Genomic DNA, 24,794 nt, shown 5'->3' with positions numbered 1-24,794 from the left:
CAAATGAACTGAATGAAATCATTGAGCTACTAAATGCAGAAAAAAGGTACTTCTCAATGTGGTTCCATCACTGAGAGTTATGAGGCTCTGTTGTTGATGGAAATATCTACACAGTACACCTTGCTGATGAAAAAGCAGGAATATGCTTATGAATGTAGTATAGATATAGTGTAGTAATTTAACAGCAACTTAGGAAGACTGAAGTTGTCTGGATGTACTTGATTCTTTGCTGCATAGATGGTAGGGTTAAACACACACGCACAGGAGACCCTTCCATTGAATCACAAGGCTCAGAATGGACCTCTCTGCTTTCTAAACTTGAACCACAGAGATAAGGAGTTTGGATGTGGCTGGATCACGCTCCTAGTCCCAGACTTAATCAGTACTTTACGGGATTATATATGCACAAGTAATCTTAAGAATGAATCTTAGTAAAGCCAATAAATCCTAAAACAAACAATTCACCACTTACCAAGGATCTATATTGGCTAGGTATCTTGATATCAAGTTATAAAGGATCTCTGTGGAGGTATAGCCTTAAGAGGTATCCCTACACAAAAGGCAATCCTATTATGAAGACACCAAGTATGCAAAAGAGCTAAAGGGTCTCTTGGGATGCTCATAATTTATGGGATAAGATAGGGTATGACTCATAGTCACAGGTTGTTTTTTAAGTGCATGCATAATTGGTACTCAGCTGTCTGCAACTGTGTTATCAGTACTGTTGTTCATTGTCTTTCTGTGCAAGGCTAGGCCAAAGAAGGAAGCTGAGGGAAGAATGGGGGTGGGATGGGGACAATGACAACGCATAGTCACAGATTCAAATAACTGCGATGATTTACATTCTGAAAATGTACATATGTGTGGTCTCAACTCAGAAGCCTAGACATAGGATGCTAAGGTGTTTTGTTGCGTCCAGTTTTTTCACCATACAAGGTATAGTCATCATATAAGCTATGACTTGGCTATCTGCTATCAATGTAAAGATATTTATAGTCATGTATTCAATGAAAAGAGATAGGCAGATTTAATTACCAGTTCATAAATCATATAATCAATCTGCTACACCTACGCCAGAAGGCTCGCTGAGTTTCTATGTGCACAAAATCTATTTTCCTGTTTATCCACTGGAAAAAGCAATGGAAAGTGTGCAAGTCATGAAGGATGTGACTTTTTCTTCTGCAGTGAAAGACAAAGAGTTCACCTGATGTTAATTAGTTTTAATAGCCATATCTGGTTCACTAAAAAATCATATTCATGCTGTCTTCAGTACTCAGCCTGGCTTGGGTCTAGCTCAGAACATTAAGAAATCTTGAAGATTAATTTAAACAGAACAGAGAATTCTGTAGCCAAGTTATAGGATTAACTTCAGTCTTCCCTGTTCTGATTGTGTGTTAATTATGTAATCAATATTCTTATCAGTGTTTTGTTAGAATGTCAAAGCTGAAAGCTATCAAAACTGTTAATAATTAAAGACAAAGATAATCACAACATATCTGAATCTGTGACTCCCCATTATGGCCCTCTGCTGAGGGAACTGCTATGTAATATTCTATAGTTCTGCAAGTAACATTTAATCTGTGGAGGAAACAGAAATCATAAATCTTTCATCGTATAAACCAAGAAAAATTATTACCTTTTTTTAAAAATAATTTGTCCTCCCATGACCTGTATATCTGTGATATTTGACATTGAAGCAATAAGCCATTTATCAAAGGCAGTGACAAATTTTGGGAAAGGAAGTAGGAAAACATTCTTGCTTTAAAGTGCTAATAGAGAGATGCTTTTTGTCATTTGTGTCAAATTTTGTGAATAATAAGAGAAAAGAACTTGATGTTTCCTTGGTTACAAATCTTCCAACTTAAGGCATTAGAATTTGAAAGGCAAGTGCAAGAAGGAAAAACACACTGTTTAATGCAGTCCAAACTGAAATTCAGAACCTCCTGCTAGGACTGGGTAAAATATATATATGTGTTGAATCCTTGTCAGTGATGTCATCTTTTTTCATAAACCATGGGTTAAAGCCTTTTCAGTAAGATTTAGGTATGAGACTATAGAAATATTGCTGCTGAAGTTTTCTGCTTTTTTAATGATCTGTATGTTTTCAGGTGTTCCCTCCTTAAGATCCAACAATCAGGGGACAGGACTACTGTTCCCACTGGGTTTAAATTGTAATCCTGTCGTTTCAAAGATAGCATAAATATTTAAGGAAAAGCAAAAATTAACATTTTGCTTTAAGCATCATTAGGGAGGAATTCTTCCCAGTACTCAGTATGTGTCAAAAGAAATCGATGCAGGATTTCAAGGATTCCAAAGGTTGCCTAGAGGTGTTACAGAATCTCCTCTCTGTAGATCTTCAAAGCTTCTTAAACATGGTTCTGAGCCACAGGTGTCCCTGTTTGTGTAGGAATTGGATAAGAGGGAACCAGAGGTCCCTCCTAACCTCAACCTCTGCAATTCTGCAATTGTGTTCTTTAGCCAGTCCTAAGGTAAGGATAAACCGAGAGTGCTGATGTAACAAAAGATAGCTGGAACAGCAAGAATAGTTTTGATGGTTACCCAGCCTTCCTATAGGGCAGTGTCATCTGGACGCATAGGACAAGGAGGTTGTGTAGGGAGCCAGTATGTTAACCCAACTAGCTCCTTTATCTCACTGCACTATCTACTCCAGTGCACAAGGAAGTCATGTAATCAATGTGTGATTTAAATGCTCTAGTATGCATGTCTATTTACCCTCCCTACTTTCATTTGCTTTTATATATATGTAGGTTGGACTTATTGGATTGAAGGGAAGTAATGGAGTCAGGGTAAGCAGATCTTATACAACAGCAACCTTGAATAACCCAGTGAAGGCAGATGGATGGTGATGTCCTACTTTGATCCTGTTTGGAGCTGACTACAATTGAACAGCACTAAGATCTGTATGAGGAATTTGCAAGTAAAATGTGCTGATATTGTGCCTGCTTGCACTCTGAGAGGAAAAAAAGACAATATAGGTGGTCTTTACACTGTTGTTACTTACATTAGCATGATATTCAATAGAAATGAAATAAAAATCCACTCTTTTTCATGGAAATGATTTTAATTATTTTAGATTCAACTAAAAAAATAAATAAATTAAAAAAAAAAGTAATGAAATACGATAGTCATATTTTTCCATAATTTAAATGAAGTGTATAATTTAGCAGGGACAAAATGCCAAATGAAATGGAAATTATCAATCTGATGTAAAACAATCTGCCTTTCACTAATCTAGCTGACTCTTACATATTGGCTGCAGAAAGCTGAATGTTATCTTTGAGCCCCCAGTATCTTACTGGCATTTGTAACCTTGTGCAGAGAGCACAACTTGCAGTAAATCTCCTCACACAGGGTTATATTCACAATGCATTCTTATCTGAATAAGTGTAGCAAATAATGAAGATAAAATACCAGGCTTTCGCTTGACAAGAGGAGACAAAGCACTGCATAACTTCCTTCTAAATGATGGAGACCAAAACAACAGGCCTGAAAAGAAAAAAAAATAAGGGATATGACAGGAGCATTACTACCTAAAAGAAGAAAAACAAACAAACAAAAAAAATCCCTAATGAAACAACAACACAAAAACAAATCCAAACCAAAAAGAGAAATAATTACTTAAAACATAATAATATCTTTTTTTTCTCCCTGATACTTAGCTATTTTTTCTTTCTTGTTTGATGTGGCAAATCATGCCTCCAGCATAACACATACCCTTGTACCATTTTCTGGTCTTTTGGCTTTACATGTATTCAGAAGAACAAGTAACTTCTAAATCCAGTAGCTTGAATATTCCCTTTTTTTCTCAGGCCCCGGCAAGACAATTTGACATGAGAGCGGAATCTACTGCAGTGCTGTTCAGTTTAACGTTATACAAAATAACACTAATATTAGTGAAATCTCATGAGTCTTGTTACAGAAGTACAATTTTTATCTAGTGAGTATTCTACTTCTATACAGAAATTTCCAAGAGTAGGTCTTCTCTATTCTCCTTCACAATATTTGGGCAAATAGGCATGTTCTTGATCACGACACACCCTGTGTCCTTGTAGTTGGTCCTACAAATTCCCATAAAACTGTTCATATCCAAACTTTCTGTGTCTCATTCTCCTGACAGGTGTTAACCCTGAAGTCTGCCCAAGCAACATCTAAAGACATATTAGTAAGCTGAAGCCAAGCTATGCCAGAGAGCTGGGCAGATGGAGAGGGTGGATGATATATCGTGGTGCTCAGGCCTATGCCCTGTTTTTGCAAAGAAGAAGAAAAATGAAAATAATCTAACTTTATTAAGAAAGAAAAATAAGATAAGAAAATGGAAAGAAAGTGATCCACATTCATCAAGCATTTCATTTGAGAGAATTATGAAATACCAGAGTGGAAAAGTCAAGATAAAACCAGGTCAAATATGTTTCATGTCAGAAACAAAAAATCTGAAACAATTTGTAATGCCAGTTCTCCCAAGAAGATGGAATCTCTTCTAACTAGAAGAGAAATATTCATGCAAATTCCTATTTTTCAGTGGAAAATTATTGAGTTGTTTTTACTTTTTTCTTTAGTACTTCATAATAACTCTCCATGATTTCTTCCCTCCTTGGTTCCACTGTATCTGTTAGAGAGGGAAGCACAGGTTATTCAGCAGATGGAGGAACACTTAACATCAATTATTGAACACTTTAACTGAAAGTGTCAGTTGTCTAATTTGAAACTGCGAACATCAGCTTGTGCAGTCTGCTGGCCTAGACTCAGGCCTGCTTTGCAGAACAGCTTTATTCAAGGACTGGAATGAGGAAAACTAATGGCATTCTCTTAACCTACTCTTAGATCTTGACTTAGATGCAGAACTCTCATAGTCTCAATTTGCTATGAGAAACCATCCTGCATTACACTTTACATGTAAAGATATTGTTTCAGTGCTTTAAATCTTGCTCCAACTACTAGCTGACAAATATATACTCAGGACCTGGGAGTAATAATCAGTGAATATGAAAGTTAAGATATGAACGATTCAGTCAGTGTTAAATACAGATCATATCAGTTAATCACTATGAAAAAAAAAGATGTTAACATCATCTTAAGCATTACAAAGATGTTTGAGATAATTATGTAATACTTAAACAAAAACTAACAGTAACATTTAAAATAATACATGTACATATTTATATATGTATGTACGTATATAACTATTTCTGGAATAATAACACATACTCCTACTTTTCCTTTCTTATTAGCTTTTACACAGAGAATCCTCAATGTAGAAGCTGTTCTTTCCATTTATGATGTTATGCATGACCAAACAAGGCAGAAGGTCCTAGAATCACAGAACTGTTTGATTTGTAAGGGACCCTTAAAGGCCATCTAGTCTAATTCCCCTGCAGTGAACAGGACACCATCAAGGTGCTAAGAGCACTGTCTTGTTTCCAAGGACGTAGCATCCACCACCTTTCTGGGCAAAAGTGAGAAATTAATGAACTCTCAGCAGCCAGAATAAATAGACAATCACATGAATCTCTTATTTTCAAACCTACAGCCAGAACAAAATATGCCAGTTTGTAATTTTTAACAAACTTACATAGTCAAATCGTTGTGAAACATATGTTATCAGTATATTATATATTATTTTTAAATATATATAATATATAATATATAATATGTAATATATGATATATGATATATGATATATATTATATATTATATATTATATATTATATATTATATATTATATATTATATATTATATATTATATATTATATATTATATATTATATATTATATATTATATATTATATATTATATATTACATATTATATATTATATATATATATATTATTTTTTTTCTCCCAATCAGGATGTTTGCTATAAATCATACCTTTGAAAACATAACCTTGCCACAGAAAGTTGTAACTACCCTTCATGCTGTGACACACTTTCAAAGGAAATCTGGCCTAAGGGAAATCACTTTCTGCAAACCAACATACCTGAAATCTTTATTCTGAAAACATCTGAAAATGCAGAGTGTAATACTGGCTCTAAAAATAGTAAGCATTTTACCCTTCAATTTCTTAGAGCCAAAAATCCACCTGCACTTTTGTGTCAGATCTGCTGACATGCAATAAACATATTCTACACTAGGCAAAATTATGATTAGCCTTGATAGGATCACAGACAAATTTAGTGGAGCTATGTTTAGGGCTGCAGAGATTATCAAGTCCCTTCCACTCACTGCATGGCAAAGCTAAGCTGATTTGTGTTGTGAATATCTCTGTTAAATGCAGAGATTCCCCCTTCTCTATGCCTACTTACCTTGCAAATAAAAGATTGGGTATTTTGAGAATATCCCTACTTATTTCAGTAGAACCAAGAGAGAATATTTAGTGCACATCCACTATTATTTGCATCAGTATATTGTGTGATTTGTCTGACTCTGTATGTTGCACAGACAAGTCATTAATTGCAGATGCAATACTGATGCATTCCATTGCTGTCAGTACAAAACAGAATTAATTGAATTTACTAAGAAATGGAAAACAACAGCAACAACAAACGAGACGTGAAGCAACTTTTTAAAGATATAGCTTTAGATATGGCAGAGAGATACTCTACTGAGTTTGTGATGATAATAAAATAACAAGGTAATGAATCTGTTATTTCATTTGAAATTTGTGCTTGTATCCACCTACTCCTGCAGTTCTGCAATGCTACAATAATATGGTTTTATAGGTAACTTAAATTTCCAAACTTATCTGACAACTTATTGTCTGAGGCCATGGAGTGACAGAAGTGAGGCAGAGTATTGCCGTAATTGGTCTGCAAATTAAAAATACATAAACAAAGAAAACCACAGAACAACAACAACAAAACAGCCCCAAATCAACTAGCTAAACGACCCCAAACACTAAAACAGCAGCTATGGTTGCCATTTGTGTTCTCTGCTGTGCTGAAAAGAATGAAGGATACATTTGGAATCTCGTAATTCATATCACAGCCTTTCTGATACTATATGCTATAACAGCAGCAGATCTCCTGAATTATGCACGCTTGACAGAAGAAGATCTTAGAGTTTTTCATCTTGAAAATACAAAATAAGAACACGGTCACATTTATATTACATTAATAAACCTTTCCATGAAAGATCTCATTAGAAACTGCATAGATTAAATGGCTGAATCAAATTTATGAAGCACTTCAGTAGGAAAGAGCCTCATTAGATTGAAGCTACTTGGAAATTTCAGTGTTAACTTTAAGAGGTTTGGTATTAATAGCTGCCACTGTTTTGAATGACAGCATCTCCTCCTCCAGATTATCACACTCATTGTGCTTAAGGTGCACTTGCAAGACAATTTAGAAATGATATTGTAGGAAAATCACCACCTCTTTCTAGGAAATGATCTGCCTCCTCTTCCATCTGTGATTTCTATGATTTTATGATTCCTTATTTTTATTCAGACCTTGATACATAACTCTATCTATGATATATATCTAATCTACATGAAGCGATACTTTAAAATTGTATTGGGCAACTATTAAATAGTTTATAATGGAAGAGTCCTTCAGGTTTAAAAGACATCCAGCACCTGTTCTATCTAACGCATTGTCTTTCCTTCCCTCTCCACCCCCGCAGCAAGGATACTCATTTCAGTGAGGCACTGTAACATAAATTAGAGCTGAGAGATATTAAAACTATATATTTTCATCTTATGCAAAGTCAAATTAACATCTTGCAGGGAGAATTACTTGGAAGAATACCAAAAGTGTTTGACTGGGTAAGATGAAGGAGTTGCTGTCTGGGAGTAGTGAGCATTCTGGAAAAAAAATGCAATAATGGAAGATGTCCATCCTTTATTGAAAAGGTATATTTTTTTCCAACCAGAACTCCCACTGTAAGCTCAGAGGAGAACAGAAGTGAATTCTCTCACCTTTTGGTTGCCAGAAAATTCTAGACACTTCTTTCCCTGTAGATATTTTTTCCTGTGCTTTATTTTTCTTGTGCTGTTCTAAATTTTATCAAATAACAAATCATTCCAGTCTAAGTAGCGGCTGTCACCATTTTATTTCGGTAACTAGGATTCACTTACTGTTCTCTGAACAGGAAAATATGGTTGAAACCATATTTAAATTCATACTCTATGCCCTACATCAAATGAATCTTCATTTTCAGATGAAGGACAACGTACAGGTTACTAAAATAAAATTGTATGACTTAGTTTATTACTTGGCTGCTGTTGTGCTGAAGATTTCCCTTTCCTAAATCTGCTCTCCCAGAGCACACCCAGCGTCGCTCCTGGCTCAGCTCTGCTCAGTGGTGTGTCCCTGCTGGAGCAACTGGAGCTGGCTCTGGTTGGACATGGGGCAGTGCTGGGCTCTGCTCACAGAGACCACAACTGCAGCCCCCTGCTACCAAAACCTTGGCATATAAACCCAGTAGAGTCAGAAGCAAGATATTCTCAGAAGTCACAGATGTAACCACAGTGGCCATAATTGCATGATGATAAACATCTAAAGAATGATGTTTCATTTCTTACAGCTCCCAGGTGCTAAGCAATGAGAAGGACACGTATAAACTCAAGGTTTCTTCTTTTTACAGAAGTCTTCACAGATACATATAAATAAAATGCAGTAAATACATTTCCAATTTCAGGACCAGAACAACTATTCAGTCTTTTTCCCCCATAAGAAATTAATTGCCTGTTCAGAACAGCATGCTTCTTTTTAAAAACACAACAACACACAAAAAAAAGCCCACAAAACATTAGCTTTCAGTAAAAAAGAATTCACAAGGACTTAGAAATGAAACAACTCCAAGATAATATACTGGTAAAACCCAAAATAACAAAATATTTAGTTATTGCCCTTGAAATCTCAGCCTTTTCGGCTTGATTACTGTAGAAATCAGAAGAAACTGGTGAGTAATTATTGTCCTTTGTTCAGTTACCATAGAAGCAATAATAATATATATATTTTTCCCCTTAATTTTCCCTTCATGCTGCTGCATGTTTCTGGAGATTGCAGCCTGTCTGCCCCTGACCGTACAGTGCTCCGCTCCTGCCTAGGGGGAGCTGTGCTGCAGCAAATATTCTGTGAGGGGCTATGGGTATGTGCCTGAGAATTTGGCATTGCATTATGGCAGTCTTGTGTTCTGACATGGAAAGTTTGGTTATGTAAACTAAAATGCTACTACTTTTACAATACTATTGTGATGTAAATATACTTCTCCCAGACATTAACTAATGTTCTGTTTTCCTTTTCTCTCTCTGGTAAGGAAGAATTGCTCTGTTCTAATGTGTCTCAGGAAGAAATGTAATGAGGTCATGCAGCTTTATGGTCATTCCCAAAATACTGTGTTGATAGATCTGAACTAATGACAGCACCGTGGTCAGTCTGACACCCACTGCACATGGCTGGTAGATCCTGTTCCACTAGGACGTCTGAGGTGAGCTAGATAGCATGCCCTGATTTTTCTGGAAGAAAAACACAAATCAAAATCAAATTGTGATGAAGAATTGTCTTTTTATTTAGGAAATTACCACCCTTCTTTTGTCTATGCTCTGACTGTCTAAATTCTGACTTACTGTCTGCAGATTTTTCATAGAATCATAGAATTACTCAGGTTGGAAAAGACCTTAAAGATCATCAAGTCCAATCATGACCTAACCATAGTACCCTAACTATAGCAACCCTCCCTTAAATCATGTCTCTGAGCACCACATCCAAATGGTTTTTAAACACATCCAGGGGCGGTGACTCAACCACCTCCATGGGGAGCCTTTTCTGTAGTCTTGATCTTGCTATGTGTTTACTTCAGTTTAATTTTGTTTTCTTTGTCAGCATTACAAAATGGCTGTGTGTAACGCTGCTAACACAGACACAACCACCACACTGTTTTTTTTATGGAACCAATGCACTGTCAGTGAAGGTTGTGTTTGGTGATTTACAGAACGAACTGCTGAGGCAGATCCAATGTATACTTTTGTTGTACCTTTTAGCTCTGAGGCAAAGTCAGTGGCATCTTTGACAGTATATGTTCCCAAACTCAGAAAACCCATGGGAAAAATAAACATCCTACACAACAGGTTTGTCAGGCATTTGTTTATTCTCACACTACTTGAACAACTAACAGTGAAAGACAGGTTTTGAGGAGACATCTTTTAGTTTATACTTTTAGTGATGCATTTGTACTGAGCTAGCTGAACTGTAAGAAAACCTCAAAAGGGTCTTTTGTCCTTCTGTTCGAAGGACATTGCTTCATCTTGCTAGGACAAAAGTGTTCTTTTAAAAATACTCTTCAGTAACTTAGTTCTAAAAATGAATGTTGGTAAATCTTATGTCCTTTTTCCTTCCCTCCGTTGTGAACTTAGTGAAAAAATCCTTTCTGTCAACCTCTTCAGAGCAAGATGTTGAATCTCAGGTGTCATGGTGCACTCATATTAACCATCAAGGATTCACTTGAGAACTGATAATGTTTCTACAACATGTGAAAGAATTTTCCTCTTTAGCTAAGCTTTGTCTTCATGCTTTCTAGTTTTTATGGAGAATATTTGCTCCATGTTTTACAAAGTGCAAAAACTAGGAGCTTTAAACTATATATATATTTTTTCAATAGGAGGGAAAGACAATCATAAAAGTAATAATCTAACATTTTCAAATTTTAGGTTAAATTTGCAGCAAAACGTAAAGGCTGGTTTCAAATTTGCAAAGCTTAGACATTGACTGCTGTCATTCGTGTGAGACACTGCATCTCAAACTGCTTGTCTGGGAGACCTCCATCTTTCCACAGCAGGCCAGACACTCCAGTACAAGATCATCTTGTTTCAACCCCCCTGCCATAGGCAGGGTTGCCACCCATCAGACCCCCCTGCCCAGAGCCACACCCAGCCTGGCCTTGAATGCCTCCAGGGATGAGGCATCCACAACCTCCTTGGGCAACCTGTTCCAGTGCATCACCAGCCTCTGGGTAAAAAACTTCCTCTAATATCTAACCTAAACCTCCCCTGTCTTAGTTTAAAACAGTTCCCCTTTTTCCTATCAAATGTCCATATATATCCATGTTTAGACATCTAAACTGTGTCCTCATGCCATTAAATTCAAAATTATATATATAAGTGTATATATATATATATATATATATTAGTGAAGAGAGGATGCATATCCTAATGGAAAAATAGATTTTCAGTTAATATGTATTCAAAAGCTCTACATTAGGAAGGCAATTGATTTTACCATTCTTTTGCATTTACAGTGCAAAGGATTTAGTCTGTGATGGCACAAGAATAATAACATTCTGAGCCTTGACCTCTGTAGAATTTAGTCAGTAAACAGAAGAATTTACAGTGCACTGGAAGGCTGCAGTGCTTTGTGTAGCAATTGAATCCATTAGCACAGGTTAGAATGCAACTGAGGAACAAGATTTGCAATAGCAATTCAGATTTCAAACTTCACTTAGGGTTGACCTATGAGTTAATATATTAATACATAAATAACATAAAAAAATGAAGAACAGAATTTGATGGCCATCTGGGTATAAACTTCCATCTGCAAGTAGGACCATGGATGATTTTGTCCCACCTTTACAAAACCATCAAAATCAAATCGGTAATTTTTTCTTGTGCTGACAAAGCACTTACATATATCAGAGAAGCTTATGAAATTGATTATATGTGGACCATAAGCAAGGACTGCTCTGTGCTGTTGAGCGAGCATGGTCTTTAATTTTTAAAAAGCTTTTGCATAATTTATTGTACTGGAAGCATAAATTCAAAACTTAAAGCATATTAAGAACAACAGCATAACTAACAGACACCCAGAGTCTGCTTTTCTAAAAGTAACCCTGTATGTTTTAAGCAATGAAGAACGCACGATTAATATGTGCAGCTTAGGGACCGGTGAGTACCAGGAGGACTCTTTCAGTGGAAGAAAATCTGCTTAGGGATTCCATTTGGTAACCTCAGTGGAACCCAAAACTCATCCTGCCTCACAGGGCAATTCCCATGAAGCCAACATCTTTATTGACAATTGCAACTCCATCAATTCTGGTTTATTTGAAATGGCTCATATAAGCCAAATATATTGTGTACGCTTAAACTGAAATTATCCTAGTTGTGTTTGTGTAATTGCTCAAGCAAATATTCATGTACCCATCAGCCAAGGTTTGAAAGGGAACAGGAGAAAGCACTCAGTGTAACTAGTTTAAAAGGATCATGCTCTGAGTTGAATACTTGTGGAAAGAAGGAAAATCAGAGTTGAAGTCACATTTTAGGCACTATAATTAAATGTTGGCAATAGCTAACTCCTATTTCCTGTTCATTTGAATGGGGATTTTCACACAAATAGGAACTTGCCAAGTATTTTCATATAATTCCTGCAACTCTGTACTGTGGAAAGTAACTGTGCTCTCCAGTTATTCACTCAGAAAGACCTATGCAGTACATGAATTGAGAGGTCTTCTTAACTTGCTATTATTCTATTAAATCCATTTTTGGCTTTCTTTGTGACATCTTTTTTCTATCTGCTAAAAGTAGCTTTATTACCATAGGTCATAATGTCAATAGGGAAAAAAAAAACAACACACAAAGAACTGTAATAAAAATCCTCCTTTTACTGTCAGAGTTCAGCACACATGGAAGTAATTAGATTCAGAAAAGGACTAGTCACGTTTCCCCAGCTTCCTTCAGCCAGTTATCTCATTAACCCAAAAAGAAAATCTCAGTTTAGAATTTCTGACATTCAGGCTCAGGGCTGCGAACTGAGAATTTATCTCAAGTACCTCAAAGTGAAACTGGGCTCTTGCAAACTGCCACATATTCGAGACGCATATGACTGTGTTGAATGCTTTTGAGAATCTTGCTGTGGAAAAAGAGAAGCATCAATTAGGAGTTGCTGAATGAGAAGTTCTACCTTCAAGAAAACCTATACGCATAATTAAACATTAAATACCTATGTGGAAGAGAAGGTAGAGTTATTTGCATGCATAGCTAAAGATAATTGCACAACTAATAACAAATATGAAGCTTTCCATAACTAGTAATTGCATAACTGTGCACATTTTTGAGGATAATCTCATTAAGTGCAATCAAGTAGAAAAGGAAGAGCAAGGAAGCAGTGTCTAGGATGACCCAAGGTAGAATGAAGTGAGTAGAGAATTCATCCTCCCAAACCTACTTGGTAGATAATGCTCTGCTTCACTGCATACTTTATGCTCCGATGAGGACAGACACACAGGAACATTGTAATTTTCCTATTACCACAGGGCTCTACTTCCATTTATATTTGCCAGAAATTCCAATGGAGAATGTAGAATTAAATTTTCACATTTCTTTCAGAACTCACCTAGCAATTAAGTTCTTCCCACTGCTGCAGAGCATAGTGATGCAATCCCAAACCAGACACATGGCAGGTGCTTTGGAGGTTGAACATCTAGCCCACAAATTTTTGTGGTCTCAGTATTCGGCAATGAATTTCATCAGCAGCTGTTATGAAGATGCTGCCCTTACTAAAATCAGCAAGGATTTACAACATTTCTAATGAGAAAAGCATGGATATTTAATAATGCTGATCACAATATGAATGAACAAACAGCCAAATGGAAACATCAGTTACGTATGACTAGTACACTGTCTTTCATTAACATCTCACTGGCATTTTCTACCCTCTTAGAACATTTCTGACTGCAGATTTATCCCCAAACTCTCAAGTCCACAGGCTGCCATGGTCTGCCCCATGATTATGTATGCATTTAGTATATTTATGTATGCATTTAGTATTCTTGTGCATTTACATAGTAAATGAATGTGCAAATTTTAGTACCAGCTCCTGTATCCCCAGTCCACTTCAAAAACTTTTACACACCTGCATAAGCATATTAAAAGAGCAATTATGCTATGAACAAAATCAAGTAATGCATACAGTTCCAAGGGAAGCAGTCAGAAGTGGTTGGCGACCCTGCATGTAGCAGGGGGATTGAAACTAGATGGTCTTTGAGGTCCTTTTCAACCCAGGCCTCTCTGTTATTCTATGATTCTATGATAAGTTCTCTGGGAAGGTTTAGGCAGAGAATTTTTTCTTTCTACATCCTACTTTTTAAAACCAGAACAGTCAAACCAAGTGAGCAAATTAATGCCATGAGAAGTAAAAGATATAAAAGTTATGTGCTGACAGAGCACGTGACTGTTAAACTAAATGCTTCTTTCACCCCTAATCACATCCTGGCTTCCTTTTTAAACAATCTGGAAATAATCCAGTTGCCTTGGGCAAAGCTTCTAATTGTTTTTCCTCTATGTACTTTTTTTTTCATTTTTTTAATACCCAATTCTGTATGTGAGACTACTACTGATCTTACATTTGTTGGGGGGTGGGTGAGTTGGGGATGGTAAATTTTCATTAGAAAATTTATTTTCAGTAGGAAATAATATCCAGAAATCACTAAGCTACTGAGCTACATTACTAACAGACAGCTCTTTTATAATGAAATGTAGGGTTTGAAGTTTGTTTTGCAGCATCTATTCTAATCTCATGTAGCAGAATACACAAAACTGTGTTTATGCAGAGTTGTTGGGAAGACAAATTAGGTATGTTTATGTATTTTATTTTCAGACTGTCATTAAACTCAAATAATTTTGATGAGGCTAGATTTCATCAAAAATCAAGGTCTTAGAAGATTCTTACCCATTTTAGAGATGAAAGACATCCTTTGAAACAGAATAAACCACACTCAGACTGAGTCAAAGCTAGGATTATAACTCAGAGAACCTGAATCTGTTTCCCATTTTTTCCCATTTCACTACCAAATATTGCCTACAGGATTCTATAACACTAGTTTTGGCTAACTATTAAATGAGTTCTGTGTCAACGACACCTATATTATGGAGAATCTTTGTCTTTAACCTGATCACAAGGAAGGCGTACTGTTTCCAGTAACTACATAATGGTCTGTCTATTGGAATCACTTTTTTCTTCAAGCAGAATTTCTTTCTGGCATACTGAATGAGTGAAATGAAATGTCAAGCTCATCTAGTCTTCTATGTGTAGCTTTGTGCTACAGCAAAGTGAGGAAAAAAAAGAAGGTTTACTGACACGAATATAATCTCTGTAATGCTGAGATTGATCTAGTCTGCAGAGAAAGGAGTGGCTGTAGTGCATATAAATGAAGAAGAAGTGCATCTGGAAAGATTGCAGCCAGTATGATCTGTTTGTCAGCAAAAGACGGGTTGTTCACTAAATAGCACTATCTTCAGCTTATGAAAGCTTGAACAGGAGGCAAAACGAAGATAGCGTGAATGATGAGCAAAAAGGAGTAGCAGCTATTTTCTCTGTGCATGCTCTGATTAAAATACAATAGCAGAAACCATTCAAAGTTCATAGGGCAGACAAGTGAGTCAAGGCTGACAGACAAGGGCAGTCAAATAGATTCCTTTTGTCTTCATCATAATGCTGACAGGATCATGAAAAGCAGAATAAAGCCATAAAATATGATAAAAATACCATTAAAATATTAGTACGTAAGATATTATTGCAATTCTGTTTCCTGTTCTTGGTGTGAGTTACCATGCATTCTTGAAGGAATTACAAAGGCTGTTCATGTGTCTGCATGTTTGGCTGAGAATTTGTAGTCAAAAAAGCAGCAGCATATTTTGAGTATTTTTTTAGCATATTTAGAGACTCTGAAAAAGCTTGTTTCCCATCTACACACAAAGGTAATCTATGAGGGTTGCGCATGTAGGACCTTACTCTTCTTTCAATTAATTCTCCATATCCTTAGTACATTAATAAATAAATAAATAAATGATAAAATGGATATTTCTATGTATTTATCTTTCCCCATATAAAAGAAGGGCAAGTGCCTATGATTACAAAATCATCTGGGTGCGTCTTCATTACCTGGTAGGCTGCACCAGAAAAAAAATGTAGATTTGAATTCTTGAATTTAATCCCATATTTAAGTCATTAAACATTTGAACATGAGCATACGTGGCTTTGAAAACTAATGGAAATAAGAGAATGATATTGCAGTGACATTTTATAGTATTCCTTAATTCCTCTAAGACTTGGCATGTATCTGGTGACAAATTAAAGATGAAATGACTGATGTCACTGAGTATGAAATAATATTTTTATCCCCAAATACTTTTCTAGGTTGTCACTCCTTATCCTCACACAGAGACACAAAGAAAAGCAAGACAAAAAATTAATGCAAAATTATAACATATTAACTTGCTAATTAGGGAACAAAACCAGACTCACAAACATCTCACATAAATTCACAGGCATCTAAAATGAGAATTAAATACTGTTTCAGACTTAGCTGCATTTTCCTATAGAGACAATTAACTTTGTGAAGGACAGGACACAGCTACCAGGCTCCTTACAGCCTTAATGAAGATGTTGAACAGGCCATTCTGGGAAGGGAATGTTCACATTTTGAACTGAGACTTCAGCTGCCCATAGAAGAACTGTTTCTTAGAAGGCTTAAAGAAAGTTGTATAGCTGGATCATTGTTGCTGTAAGTTAACTGTATGTCTACAAATATTGGAAATGAAGTATATTTTTCCTAAACTTAGTCATATATATGTAGACAGACAGATAACTGTAGAAATCAGGACAGATGTTAAGAAAGTGATAAAAATTCTGTTGTCATAACAACTGAGCTCACTGGAGTAGAGAACCCAGAGTAATCTAATTAGTTTTTATGAATGTGCAAAACCTTTAGGGTCATTTTATTCAGCAGTTAAATAACAGTGAGTCACTACTGAAAAAAAAAAAAAACAAACCAAAACAAAACAACAACAACAAAAAAACAAAACAAAAAAACAAAACAACAACGGAGTTAATAATTTGGATTAAACAAAAATAGGATAAATATATGTTAAAGCTGACATCCTAAATTTTAACTGAGAAAAAGCTTTAGTGTGTTGGTTTTAAAAGACTATATCTTGACAGTCTGTACAAAGTTGTTTTGGTGTGAAAGAACAGAAAAGCCTCATACTGCTGAATTGAGGTTACATTCAAGAATCAGGTGCTGCCTTCACGAAAATCATTTATGATTTTAACCCTCAAGAAGTGTCTTGAATTTAATTTTGACTCTGGGTTTTGCCTTGAGATAGTGTAAATTATCTCTACTGACTCTGCTGAGATGAAGCAAATTTACCTTCAGAAATTCAGTTGTCACCTACAAATCTACTTCATCTCGTACCAACCTTGGTTCATTGTCTTCCTAGAATGAAAGCCTGTAGATTTGCCTGTGCTTTTACATAGTGTGTCTTCTGCCACACTGTGCCTCCTGAGAATTATCAATTATATCAACAGTCAAAATTCAGCCACCAGACTCCACTGCCAATATCTAATAAGAGAGCACCACAGATCAGCCTTTAATGACTTACAAATGATTAACTATGTTTGCTGTTTTTCAGAAGACAATTTAGTAATGTGTTAAACTGCTTTATACCTGGATAATATATGTGTTAAGCCATTTATATCTGTCATAAAGTATTTTGTTTGCCCACAGTTATGAATGCACACCATTCACGCTGAAGTCAGAGTAGAGTGGGCTGTAGAAGTTTTTGCTGCTCTGTTAGCACTAGCCAACATGCACTTCATGCTATAGAGAGCAACTGAGCTCTCTATATTGATTTTATCACCAGCAAAGTTGCCCAGAGGCACCTTGAACTTTCCAATGTACTCCTTAGCTTTCTGTTACTCATGTCTTTTCCTAGCTGTGAGCATGGAGGCTGTTTTTTCTCTCTTGTAGGCAAAATTATGATGAGGATTTTCTTAGTTTTTCTTACACACTCTGCTTTTTCTCAGTAACTTTTTCTTAGTTTACAGAGCCAGCCTAAAATGTATGATGACTCAATGAACAACCACACAGATGACTCACCAGACCTTTGAAGTCCATCAAGGTAATGCATGTTATCCCTTTCATCATTCCACATAAATGAATGAAAAGCTCTCATTTTCTGCAATACTGTATTTTTTTCATTCTCTGAGTTTGTTTCCACAAATCCCCCACTTACAACAATGTGTCATGAAGTAAATATTTTTTTTATTGTTTTTTTGTTGTTGTTGTTGTTTCCAAAGATATACTTGCTACTTTAAATATCAGCATCTCCTTCTGTGTGATCATTCATGCATTATCTCAGCTCATTTAATACAGAGCAAATAATTTTTTTGGCAAAATCAGTGCTAGCAATTATCTTCAGGGTGAAGGTCCTTTTGGTACTGGTTTTCTGAATATACAGTATCACAGTATCACAGTATCGTGCGAGTTGGAAGGGACCTTAGAGATCATCGAGTCCAACTCCCGGGATTCGAGCCGTCTAGTGTAGCAGAGCAGCAGTTCTACCACTTGCGCCACAGGGGGGATTCGAACCCAGGCCCTCCAGCGTTGCAAGCGGCGGTTCTAATACCGTGCACCACCAGGGGCATACATCTAAATCAACTGCAGATGCACCTGCAGCTCAAATATTCTTCACGAACACAGATGACAACAAAATAGCATCAACAGAATAGCAAACCAGCCATTCATAGGGCACCCCCTCAGCCCAACAGTTTTCTCTCAGTCTAATGACGAAGGGAGTGACCAAGAACAGTGTTTGGTGCTGTCAAGAAAGCACATACTTTGGGACTTTATCACCTGTACAACTGTTTGAGTTAGGCGGAATTTGAAATTTGAAGCTTCTGAACTTTATGACATCAAAACACAATTGTGGAGTAAAAGTAAACTTTGATGGGAAGATTTAAGTGAAAAATTCAAGTTCATTTAGTAGCTACCAAATTATGCTAGCAGAGAATAGAAAGGAAGTAGCAATTGAATTTCAGAGCTCTTATTTCGTACTGATGAAGAAACCAAAGCTCTCTCATACAGAGACAAGAAAAACAATGTTTATTTACAAACTAAATGTGATGTTTACTCCTGTTTCTTCCTGTGACAACTCAAATTCTCGTAGCATTTAGCACAGAAATATTGTCCCTTTCTCACTGGTTGAAAGGCAGTGTTGGGAGAGAAGTAGCAGCTGTCATTTTTCACTTCAATGTGACAATATCTCCTCTAACCTTGCAAGACAATTTGTACCCTACTCCTTTACTCTGAATTTTGAAGATTTTTTTTTTTTTCTTTTTTTTTAATTAGCATTGATTTACTGACAAATTTACTGACAGATACTTGATACAAACAAAATGAATTCATGTTCCTTTTGGTGTTCATCACAGCACTGTTATTGCCTTCTGTGGGACAGGTTTTTCTTACCTTGACTTTGTTTTGCAGTACCAAAGACTACATTTGTGTAAAGTTTTCCCTTATTGTGTTCTCAGTGAATATTTTCTATAATAGTTCTTGCCATTTACAAAGCATTTTAGAAGTTTCCCAATTTAACAGTTACGATAATGTGCTTATAATTCAGGATGCACAATTGAGGATACTAATAGGTGAACTGGCACTGTAAAACAGCTATCAGTAGGGAATTTAGATGACAGTTAGTATATATTTAGTACTCTAACAAGTTTTGAGGACATCTCATACCAAAGCCAGAGGGCTTAAAACTAGTTATGAAGGGGGGTGGGGCAGTAGCTGGGGTCACCAAAATGGAAACTGCATGCAATGTCCCTGTGCTTGCAGGAGAGGGGTGTGCTTCTAAACCCCTAAGGTCTTGGCCCTTGGTGAAGGAGGAGGATGACTTGCCTCCTTGTAGGAAAAACACGAGGGCTGGTGTTAAGCTGGTGGCTGTGGAAACGCCTAATAGTAGTCACAAGGCTATTAGGGCTGCTGCTGATCGCAAGGAGGCCAAGCTCAGGTGCCTTTATGCTAATGCACGCAGCATGGGTAATAAACAAGAGGAGCTGGAGGTCATTGTTTGTTCAGAAAATTTTGATATAGTTGCCGTCACTGAAACATGGTGGAATGACTCCCACACATGGAGTGCAGTGATTGAGGGCTACCAACTTTTTAAAAAAAATAGGCTAGGTAGGAAAGGTGGTGGTGTAGCTCTCTATGTTAAAAAAGATTGTGAATGCGTGGAAATCAATAATGATGATGACAGGGTTGAAAGCTTATGGATCAGAATAAAAACCAAGGCCAACAATACCGATGTTATTGTGGGAGTTTGCTACAGGCCACCTACCCAGGATGATGAGGTGGATGAGATGCTTTATAGGCAATTGGGGGAGGTCTCAAGGTCACTCCCCCTCATTCTGGTGGGGGATTTCAACTTCCCAGACATCTGCTGGGATTACAATACAGCAGACAGGGAACAGTCTCAGAGGTTCCTAGAGTGTGTGGGAGATAACTTCCTGACACAGTTGGTGAAGGAGCCGACGAGGGGAAACAAAACTCTGGACCTGCTGTTTGTTAACAGAGATGGTCTGGTGAGGGATGTAAAGGTTGGAGGCCGTCTGGGACAAAGTGATCATGAAATGCTAGATTTCTCGATCCTTGTCGAACCGCGGAGGGGAGTCAGCAGAACTGCCACCTTGGACTTCCGGAGGGCGGACTTCAACCTCCTCAGGACTATGGTTGAGAGGGCCCCCTGGGGAGTATCTTTGGAGAGTGTGGGAGCCCAGGAAGGTTGGGAATACTTTAAGGAAATTGTCCTAAAGGCGCAGGAGCTGACTGTCCCAAAATCGCGAAAGATGAGCCGACGGGTGAGGAGGCCGGGCTGGCTGACCAGAGACCTTTGGCTTGATCTAAAGAACAAAAAGAGAGTTTATGGTCTCTGGAAGAATGGGGGAGCTACTTATGAGGATTACAGGTTTGTAGTGAGGCTGTGCAGGGAGAAAATTAGGAAGGCCAAGGCGCAGCTAGAACTGAGCTTGGCTTCTAAGGTTAAGGAGAATAGTAAATGTTTTTATAAACACATCAATACCAAGAGGAAGGCTAAGGAAAATCCCCATCCCTTGTTGGATTCTGAGGGCAACTTGGTCACTGAGGATCGGGACAAGGCTGAGGTACTTAATACCTTCTTTGCCTCGGTCTTCAATAGTTATGCTTGTAACTCCCTGGGAACGCAGCCCCCTACACTGGTAGACAGGAAGGGGGAACCAAAAGAGCCTTGCGTGATCCGTGATGAGATGGTCCTGGATCTACTTAGAAAGCTGAATGTTTATAAGTCCATGGGGCCGGATGGGTTGCACCCTAGAGTTCTGAGGGAGTTGGCGGATGTGGTCGCCAAACCACTGTCCATAATTTTTCAGCAGTCTTGGCTGACTGGGGATGTCCCGGTGGATTGGAGACTGGCAAATGTGACGCCTATCTTCAAAAAGGGCCGGAAAGATGATCCTGGCAGCTACAGGCCCATCAGTCTCACCTCGGTGCCTGGGAAGGTTATGGAAAGGATAATCTCAGGTATCATCATGGACGAACTAAAGGTCAGCCATGGGATCGGGCCTAGTCAGCATGGGTTTATGAATGGTAGATCCTGCCTGACTAACCTGATTTCATTCTATGACAAGGTGACCCGCTTTGTAGATGAGGGAAAGGCTGTCGACGTGGTCTACCTGGACTTCAGTAAGGCCTTTGACACTGTCCCCCATAACATTCTGGTAGAGAAGCTGGCTGCCCGTGGTTTGGATGGGTGCACGCTCCGCTGGGTGAAGAACTGGTTGGATGGCCGGGCCCAGAGAGTTGTGGTCAATGGAGTGGAATCCAGTTGGCGGCCGGTCACAAGTGGCGTCCCCCAGGGCTCGGTGCTTGGGCCGCTTCTGTTTAACATCTTCATTGATGATTTGGATGAGGGGATTGAGTGCACCCTCAGTAAGTTCGCAGACGACACTAAGCTGGGAGGGAGTGTTGATCTGCCTGAGGGGAGAAGGGCACTACAGAGAGACCTGGATAGACTTGATCGATGGGCCAAGGTTAATGGAATGAGTTTCAACAGGGCCAAGTGTCGGGTCCTGCATTTTGGTCATAACAACCCCAGGCAATCCTACAGGCTTGGGGAGGTGTGGCTGGAAAGCTCCCAGACGGAAAGGGACCTTGGTGTGCTGATGGACAGTCGGCTGAATATGAGCCAGCAGTGTGCCCAGGTGGCCAAGAAGGCCAATGGCATCCTGGCTTGTATCAGGAATGGTGTGGTGAGCAGGACTAAGGAAGTCATCCTGCCCCTGTACTCAGCATTGGTGAGGCCTCACCTCGAGTACTGTGTCCAGTTTTGGGCACCTCAGCACAAGAAGGACATGGAGGTACTGGAGCAGGTCCAGAGAAGGGCAACGAGGCTCGTTAAGGGCTTGGAGAATCAGCCCTATGAGGAGAGACTAAGGAAGCTGGGGCTGTTTAGTCTGAGGAAGAGGAGGCTGAGGGGAGACCTTATTGCTGTCTTCCAGTACCTGAAAGGTTCTTACAGTGAGAGTGGGGCAGGTCTCTTCTCACTACTGACTTGTGACAGGACGAGGGGAAATGGCCTCAAGTTGCGCCAGGGCAAGTTTAGGTTGGATATTAGAAAGAACTTCTTTACAGAAAGGGTGGTTAGGTACTGGAATGGGCTCCCCAAGGAGGTGGTTGAATCGCCATCCCTGGATGTGTTTAAGAGCCGCTTGGATGTGGTACTCAGGGATATGATTTAGCAGAGGTTTGTTGTTGTGGTATTGTTTTGTGGTTGTTTTTTAAGAGATAGGCTACTGGTTAGGCTGCGGTTGGACTTGATGATCTTCAAGGTCTTTTCCAACCTGAGTAATTCTATGATTCTATGATTCTATGATTCTATGAAATGCACATTTGTATGTGCAGCTGCCAGTATTATAAACCAAAGACTGCACTAATTATTTTTCCAAACTAATTAGGGAACACAAATGCTTATTTTATCAGCAAAATTGCAAGATAACTCAAAGCAGCATAGGTAGATTGAAAACGCTGTAGAATTAATTACTTTGACTTCACAAGGGCATCTGGCTTAATATGCTACAAGCAAACCAATCCAAACCACTCTCTAGCAGTTGTTGGTAATTATTACTGAACTTGTTATTAAATGGACTCAGTGCTCTGTCACCACTTTATTACATAGAGAAGCATGCATATAAAATCTTAAATTGTTAATGTAAGATGACAGTGGCCTTTGTCAGAGCAGTTGCAGTTGGATTTGATTTCTGAGGGGACAGATCAGTGTAAGTTTGTGCCAATGTCTCAGCTCTGCCATTGACCATTCCTTTACTGAAGTAGTTGGAGGTTGGCAGTTCCATTCATGTCTACCAACTCTTACTTGAAGTATAATATATTCACATCAATACATGTTGAAGGACTGGGTTATGATCTGTGGGATATTTCATATCAATGGTTTAAGATAAGAGATATAAACTGTTACCATTTCAATTCTCAATTTAGCAACCTAAAGGCTGAACATTCAATTTAAGCTCATCACCATTGCTGTTTTCATGGTCAAGCACTTCCAGAAGATATATATGCACCATCCTAATTTCTGAGCTTTGATGGGAAAAATCATTCACTGGAGGCATCTGTATCTTATCACTGACTGCAGAAGGAACATATATGAATTGTTCAAGCTATGACTAACTACACGACTGTAGGTGTGTGAGGTGAAGACAGAGGAAAAAAATACACAATATACTTTCAGTAGTTTTAAAAGTTTTCTGTAGTTATGAAATAAAAAAACACAACTGAGAATATGTAATGACCAAGATAAAACCGATATCCAATGACTATACAATGTCTACTGCGTTTTTTTAATGCTTGTAAACTACAAAAATTTAAAATATAATGAGAAGAAAACCATGCCACAAAAGGTAGTCAGTTTTCTGAAGAAGCTCAGAATCCTGTGAATTGAGACTGTACGGTGTCAGTTGAGCTTGCTTCAATACGTACTGCAAAGTATCCTGCTTTTGCTGACATTTGTTTTTGTTACTCTTTGTGCTTTCATAAATTTGGCTCTTGTTCTACTCAAAGCTGCTATCTTAAAATTCTCAGTATAGTTAGCAAATTTGTTAATGTGAGAATTATCAGACCCAACCATATCGTTCAGAGAACAATAAGGAGAGTATATGACAGCGGTCTATGATGTCGGTCCATCGTTGATATACAGAAGGTATAACCCATTTTGGTCTGGCTGTGGTGTCTGAGCCTAGAAAAGAAGTAGATCTGAAGACACGATATTACAGAAGGATGTTTTGTGAAGCACAGCATTTATTTCATTTAGAAGTAATAGGAAAATAAGTCTTCTCAATATACACGAATACATTCATATGTCAGAGTGAATTAAGGATTAAAAACTGTTCTTCTATTGTCAGTACATCTAGTGATCTTCCACATGTATAGCAGCCAGTTCTGACCTGATACTTTCCTTTGATATGTGAATTTACTTGACAGTTATTAACACAACCTCTGCAGCAGTCAGGTTTTATTAGATGGGACTTTATTCTCACTAAATCTTAGATCAGTTGGCTTTGATTTTTTTTTTCATTTTTATTTTTTACCATTAGATTTCATAAGATAAATGTATCATTTCTAGCATTTCAAACACTTAATTAGCGAGAAAGAAAAAAAACTTACCTTTATTACAGGTTCAAAACCAACAGACAGTACTTTTGAGTTCTCCTTCCAGTCCTTCCTGACCATGAGTCACACAGCTTCACAACAAGAAGCAAGGGCAATAGAAAACAGCAAATGGCCAAAAGCCCAGAAGTTCAGAAAAATCTCAATTGGCAAGGGTTTTGACATTCATTACATATCCATTTTATAAATATCCTTGGAGAGAGGATACATTCTCTAGGCATTAAACTAGAGAATTCTGCTATTTGTAAATGTATTTATATTTAAATGAGACTAAACAAGTTAGGCGTATGGCGTTA

The sequence above is a fragment of the Excalfactoria chinensis genome, chromosome 3, assembly GCF_039878825.1.
Source record: "Excalfactoria chinensis isolate bCotChi1 chromosome 3, bCotChi1.hap2, whole genome shotgun sequence".
NCBI classification, from domain to species: Eukaryota; Metazoa; Chordata; class Aves; order Galliformes; family Phasianidae; genus Excalfactoria; species Excalfactoria chinensis.
The sequence above is the reverse complement of the archived record's forward strand: the minus strand, read 5'-3'. Positions refer to the sequence as shown.